Source organism: Lycorma delicatula, chromosome 7, assembly GCF_047948215.1.
Source record: "Lycorma delicatula isolate Av1 chromosome 7, ASM4794821v1, whole genome shotgun sequence".
NCBI lineage: Eukaryota > Metazoa > Arthropoda > Insecta > Hemiptera > Fulgoridae > Lycorma > Lycorma delicatula.
The window spans coordinates 144,382,822-144,390,972 of NC_134461.1; positions in this window are offsets into that span (position 1 = coordinate 144,382,822).

Below are 8,151 nucleotides of genomic sequence, written 5' to 3' on the forward strand. Positions count from 1 at the left end.
TAAAATTTTAAAAAATCTAAGTTTCCTTCAAAACATACGAATAAATAAAATTCCTTAGCTATTTTTATTGATTTTAAGAAAGAGCGTAATATTACGGAACATTGTTTAATCTAAAAACGTGTCACTTGAGTATAAAGCGTACGGCAGAAAATGGATCGAAGGAGATGTTGTTAGTAAGCAGGTTTTAGCAGAAACGAACAAACTAACCTCAAAGTTTAATGTTTTATCTTTTTATTTGTAAGGAAGAAGACTCATTTAAAATAAACGTTCTGAATATAATAAATAAAATATAACAAAATCGTTTAAATCAGGATACGTAAAAATATAAATAATTACAGTTTGAATATAAAATGATAAAAAAAAAAATGTTATAATGTTATCAAGAATAATACTGATAAGAAAATGGAAATGTCCTGAAATGTAATAAAAAAGTAAATAATACAAACAACTACGAAACGACAGGTATATAATATGTAACAAGATATAATTTAACAACTAAATAAAACACATCATATTTCTTTCACTAAAAAAAAAAAAAAAATGTAAACTGTAATATTTACCACCAGGATATAATTGAAGTTGAAAGTAAACCAGGAGTTATTTCAAAAATAAAAATTTATATCACTTGAAACTTCACTTAAAAAAAGAAAAAAAAAACACGAAAAAAAACTTATGCAAGATTTCAAACAACACCGGGTAACGTACACTACTTGTTCAACCTAGAGAGAGGGTCCATTAATACTATTATTACTACGGCAGACCGTAGTACTACGATACTTTTAGTTCCACTACTCTAACCAACAGAAGGTTGTGAACGTTCGTGTGGGCATTTGTTTTGTTGATTTTTTTTGTATGCCGACAACGGAGCAGCTGGCCTTGCACATTTTTTTTATAGTCCGTCCAAATATATATATATATTTTTATAGTCGTACTTCCATATCGCGTACATATCCAATTTATTATTTTAGGGGCTCTTAAAAAGGTAGAATATGCAAGGAGGCCGCAAATAGGTTATCTGAGCTTCATACACGTAAATTTGGACAGGTGCGAATTATTGCTTTGAACGCTAGTTAAAAATAAATTCGAGCACGCTTCTAATTGTAGTAATATCAACACAACACGTGATATAAACATAGCAATATATCAGCTGTTGTTTGTTTACGTTTTAATTCCAATATATAATGGAATATATTTTTTTTATCAAAACCACAATGAAAATTTTTTTTTTATAATTTCAAATCAAACATATAATATTTTGTAATTAATTATACGTTTCTGTTTTTATAGTTTTAATAGTTAGTTTTAATAGTGATTCTACAAGGTAAATTAACAAAGATTATTAAAATATATATTACTGCGATTAAAAATTTACGTTTCTACTTATTCAGTCTATTTTTTTATTTTTTTTTTTTTAACCTCCGAGTCCACAGTTAAGCATTACTTCAGAGGATGAGATGAAAGATTTGTAGCGTGTGTGAAAATGCCATGCCTGACCGGCAATATTCAGTCTATTTAATGAACCCTTTCATTACGTTAATTCTTTGGTTTATATGTATAACGCACTTATAATTACAGGACATACCAAACGCGGTTATTATTCTTTAAATTATGATGTTTACTATTTATTCATTTCCAAATATGAAAATAAAACAGACATCATGTGTAGGATACCATATCTGGTTAAAAATCGATTGCATTTTAATGAGCTTCGCGCACTGATGTATAATATTTTTTTTTCTTTTTTAACCTCCGAGACCACCGTTAGCTATTGCTTCAGATACTGACATGAATGACAAGTAGCGTTTGAAAATGTAATGCCTGACCGGGATTCGAACTTGGGACCTCCGGATGAAAGGCCGAAACGCTACCATTCGCCCCACGGAGGCCGGCTAATAATACAATTAGTTAGAGACACTAACTATAAAAGTTTTTTTTAACTCTTTACTTCCGATTTTCCGCCAACATGTCTAGCACGATGGTTTTATTCTTCAGTATTAAGTATTATCATTATCAAAACACATCACGTCAAGTATTTTTCATGATTTATTTAATATTTATATCGAATACTGTTATATCGCATACAACCACGTTTTTTTCAAAACAGAAATCTCTATTGGAATTCATTTTCAAACTTAGCGACCGTTCTTTTTTTTACAAAAAAAAATATTATTTATTAGCAAGTATGACGGTATGGATTATTATTTATTTTTAAATAGTATTCTTAATAATGTTTCGGCCGATCTTAACCTCTTTCGGTGAACCGGTCAAGTATGGTTAAAGTCCCGTGTGTATTCGATTGAGAATAAATGGAGTAACGATGTGGGTTAACTTGGTCGATTCCATTTTTTCCTATAGGGATCCCATTTTAATACCGGACATATTGTTTTTATCCTATAACGAATTCTACAGGATGAAATCAGTAAGATACGAAACACTTTTAAGAATACCATTTAAAAATAAGTAGCGATAAATTTGATCTCTTTTATTGAAATCTAATACATAAATGGTTTGCAAAAAACATTAGCTCAACATAAATATGTTTTGGCATAGAAATGGTATGTAGAAAAATACTGAAATGTAAAAGAAACTTTATGTAGTAGAAAAATGATCAAATGAACGTTTAAGCTTGACATAATACGTTTTGATTTCATTTTTTGCATAGAGTTGAAGATGGAATTATCCATAGAGTTCCTTGTAGGTAAAGTCTTACTTCCTCATAAATAATTTTTTTTCTAAAAAAAAGAATGAGTGTTAAGTTTGAAAATGAATTCAGAGAGAAATTTCTGTTTTGAAACAGCGTGGTTATATGCGCGAACAGTGTTCAATATATATATATATATATTAAAAAAAAAAAAGAAAAATACTTGACCGAATGTGTTTTGAATTCATTTTTTACATAAAGTTGAAAATGAAATTGTCTACAGTTTCATGTAGAATTAATAAAAATGTCGTATATTGAAATGAAAAAGAATCTAGTAGGCAAATTATCGAATGAATGTTTAATATACAAAGTATCGCGGATCCAAAAAGTCATACTTGCTCATAAATAATGTTTTTTGTAAAAAAAAATCACTTATTTTGAAAATAAATTCGGAAACAAATTTCTCTTTTGAAAAAGCGTGATAATATAAGTATTAAATAAATCATGAAAAATACTTGACCGGATGTATTTTATACACATATGCCTATAAATAAAATATTGAGACTAAAAAATCTCCAAACTGCTACATCAGTTTCATTGAAATTTATATATGCATGTTAAAATTTGATGTAAATTGGTCGAGTCGTTCTTGTCCGATCAGCTAATCTCGGTCGGAATACTTCTGAAATTTGAATATTTTTATGGTAGTTAATTTAAGCCTTTAATGTGCTTCAATTAAAAAAACAAAAATGCTAACCGAAAAACCGTTTTGCGATAAGATTACATTTTTATTCAGGATTCTTAAACACAATTATTCATAAACATATCATTCTTATTTATTAAATAAAATAAATTTGAAGGCACGAAAGGTGACGAAAAACCTTGTTTTAAAGATTATTGAGTTAGCGTCGACGCCTTTCTGTCAAGTTCTCATATTTACCAGAAGGGGTGCTAGCGACTTCCCTCGATCGAATATGACTTTTGTCTTGGGGATAGTCATATGAGCTCTAATATTAATAAATAATACTACACGGTTTTCTCAAATTTAATTCGATAAACAGAATTCTACAACAGAAAATGTGTAATTATAAAAAAAAAATAATAATAATAATAAAGCGGAAATTTGTTAGTAAGATGTGAATTATAGTACATGAAATCAATATTCTTCAATGGAAGTAATTATTATTTTGTGGGTAAAAAAGGAAGGAACTCGCTTATCAATGATTAACACGGAAGTAAGGATAAGGCAATTAAATTAAACGATCACAAACGATCAAATCAGTGAGTGACCTTGACGCGTATTAAACACTAAACTCTCCCACACGTTCGACACGGAAAATTAAAAAGTAGGTTCACCATCATCATTTTTACCAGGGTTATGTTCTGAAAGCTAATTTAAATTTTCTTACGTATCTGAATGTTTCCAAAATTATCACTAAAATAGCAAATCTAGTTTAAAATATGTATTTATTTGTAAAAATTAAAACTAGAATGATACTTTATGTCTTTGATTTGTATTACGTTTCATTTATGATATTTTTTATCTCGAACACATTTCTCTTGCACCAATTAAAATTAAATAAACCCTATTCTTTGCTGATACAGATCATGATGAGCCTTGGCTCCTTCACAAAATTCCTCCATTCCAAGACTCTCGATGCTCAAAAATCTTTCTCCATTCTGTAACACTCATGGCGTTATTCCTTGACTGGGAGGATCGAGATATTTTTCCGTGTTATGTTATTGTTGTGTGTAACAAGTTTCTTGTTTGCAGGCGGTAGAATTCGCTTTTTACCACTTGCCATTCTGCTCCATAATGATAACCTACATTCCAATTCACCCAGAAACAGCATCAATGATTCATTGAAGTAGTTTTTGCTGACAGTTCGATCAGCATCAGTAGGCATTACGTGACATTTTGAATAGAGCATACTTAACATCTTCCCTCCGTCAGTGCCTTTTACCAGCCTCTGACCAGATTCAAAATCAGATTAAATCTTATGTCTTAGTACTTTTTTTTGTTTAACCTCCGGGTCCACCGTTAGGTATTGCTTCATAGGACGAGATGAATGATTTATAGCGTGTGTGAAAATGGCATACCTGACCGCGATTCGAACCCGGGATCTCCGTATGAAAGGCCGAGACGCTACTATTTGCGCTACGGAGGCCGGCATATCTTAGTACTTGTCCCAACAATTTTTTTCGTCTGTTTGCAACATTCTGCGTAAAATTCTCTCTTCTACTATTTCTCTTAAGACATCTTAAGTTTGTATTTTATGAAATCGTCCAATTTTTAAACCACCACATTTCGTAAACCACCACATTTCAACGGTATTCAATCCACCACATTTCAATCGCAAAGCAACATATTCTATCGATAAAAATATTTTAAACGTGTTACAAATAAAAAGTCAAATCTTTTGCACGATCAAAATTATTAGCTTCGGTGAACTGAAAATCAAGTCTACGACATAGGTTTTCATACAAGTAACCAATATATTCTCAAAGACTTAAATTTAAATGCTTCCTTTTAGATAATATGGTGTCTACATGTTAGATGACAGTCAAAATACAATCCTAGGTACTTAATATCATCTGCTTGGGGTAAAGTGAAGTCATAAATTTTTACTGGTTGACAGTTATTGTACTTATATAACACATACAGACTTTTGATCTCAATAAACTTGATTTCCTATTTATCAAACATTTTTGGATATATTGCCATGAAATGCCTCTACAGGTTGTTATCAATACCAAAAATGGATGTCTTCTGCAAATTTTGCTACTATAATACAAGATTGTGCTGAAAATAATTCCTTGTGGTACACCAGATTTTATGTAGTGTAGATGTATGAGGATATCTTAAAAATTGATTTGAGGACATCTTTCCTGAAGTTACGAATTTACAGTTATGTAAAAAGCTATTGGTATATCTTTCTTCATTTTATATCTTAAACCAGTATAACACATTCTTGAAGAATGCTTTTCTAACATCGGGAAAACAGTAAAAAAAAAAAAAAATCTTTTCAATCAAAAGAAATGTTAATTACTCTTAACTCTATGTAAGTTCACACAGTGAACTTGCATAGTGTTGCACGTTCTTTCATGAAATGAAACTGATGAATCTGTATTAATTCCGGAAGAAATGGTTTCAGATGAGTAAAGAACAATTTTTCAGACATTTTAGAAAACACTGGAAAGAAACTAATGAGGCTCTATAAGATTTTTCTTCATTATAGACATTTTTACTGGGCTTAGAATCATAATTATCTGTGTCACGTCCCCAATCCTTAGAGAATTGACTAATTCATAGAATAGTGCTGAAAATGGTTGTACCAAACAAAGTAGAAGATTTATTTGGTAATGCTAATAATTCATGACCAGATTAAATCAAAATCTGAACTTCCAGTAGACTAAAATATCTGACTTGCAATGTCATCTGAAAGATGTCTTCATAAACAAAATTTAAGAAATTTATTTACGATATTTTCTTGTATATTACTTTGGATTTGAAAAAGTGGTATACTTCAAATGATGTTCTGAAAATAAATTAGCCTTTTTAGATTGCTTTTAGCTCAATGATTATTTTCTTGACAAAGAAGAGGTATATATAATTTGTTGAGGGAATTTTATTTTTCTACTAGCTTTCTATAATAAATGGAAAGAAAATTTACCACCAGAAAGACTTTTAAAATAGAACTGAAAAAATTCATTTTTTAAAGTTTTGTTTAATACTTATACTTCTTGAGATACGTGATTAAATCGTCTTTTATCTGCTGGATACCTTTTATTTAACCAAATTCTTTGAAATCTATGGTCTTCAATATTTTGGCTGATAAGTTGTGAACATAGTTGCTGAAAGTGCAGAGAAGTTGATGTCCAAATAGCTGTCTGAATTATTTGTTTAAGCTCATTATAAAATTCATCTATGTGCTATAATGCTTTCAAAGTCTAGTGTTCTGCTCCATTATTAGCTGGAAATATTCAGAATTAGAACAGAATATTAGAGGATTTTCTTTCATCTTTATATCTGTAAAAAAAATCAGAATAACTGGGGTACAACTAGAGGAAAGATCACAGTAAGACTCAATTTCAGAGTAATTTTATGAAACACCTTCGAAAAAAAAAGGTTTAGTAAATCGGGAACTTACTGAAATTTTAATTTCACTAACTACTATTATGCTTAAGAATTTAAATATTCTTAACTCTTCCCAAAGAGACACACTTGCAACTATTAAATGTATGCACGTTAATGTAACATGTCAAATGAACTTTGATTTTTTATAGATTAGAAGACAGGTCATACTAGGGGCAAAAGATTATTATTTATTTTTAGATTACTTATTTTTTTCTAATTTAAAGTAACTAAATGTTTATCCAACCATAACTTCTCTTTGTAAATCCCTAGTTTTGTGGATCAGAAAACATAATAGAAGTAAAAAAAAAAAAACAGAACCCTGACATCACAAAAGACAATTTTTTTAATCTTTTGTCGTTTAAGTAAGTTATTTACGTAAGTGATGAATAAAAAATGGAACAATAATGAACCCCCAGGTAGACCACATTGTAATATTTCTCTTTTGAAAGATTTTGAAACAAGAATCAACACCTATATTCTATTACTAAGAGAGGTTTTAAATAGATTAAAGGGCCACATTGAAGTGAATTTTTTCTGCATAATTCGATGAGAAACTATTTCAAAAGTCTTAAGTCTAGAAAAACAGCCAACATTTTTAATATACTGTTTAAAATTTTCTGATATGGTTTAAGATTTTGATATGGTTTTCTGATATGGATATTTGTTTAAAAACCTAATCGATTAGGCTCTGCAAGATTATGTCTTCTTTCAAGTTTAAACTGCCCATGTTTTAATCAGTTTTCAAATTTTTTATGAAAAATTACTTAAGAGGCTGATAAGCTTATATTGAAACTCAAATTTATACATTAATTGTATAAGGCATATGCTTTTATATGGATTTGAATGCTAGACTGTGGATACCAGTGTTCTTTGGTTTTTGGGTTTAGTTAACTACATATCTCAGGAGTGGTCAGTCTGAGTCTGTTCAAGACTACACATTTTGATATTATATTTACATACCAGACTGCGCACAGATGCCTTGGCATCTCTACAGTGTACTGTTGGCATCATGTCACTGTATTGTTACTCTGTTACCTGGTATATATAAATAAATTTAATAATATCAAATACTTTAAATTGTTCCAAAAATGATTTATTTCTAACTATTTATTGAAAAAATTCAGCAACGATTACAATATTTTGGAGGATATTTGTGTTATTCAATATTAATTAATCTTGTTCAGTTCTCTATTTTAACTATTTTTCAGACTGGTTTTTTTTTTTGATTTCATTAATAGTTGTTTGATCATAAATACAGATTGATTTGGGGGGGGGGGGGAATGATAATTTAAATTAATATCAAACATATCAGATGATTTATTGAAAAATAAATAAGGTTAGCAAGGTCAAATAAATAAGGTTAGCAAGGTCA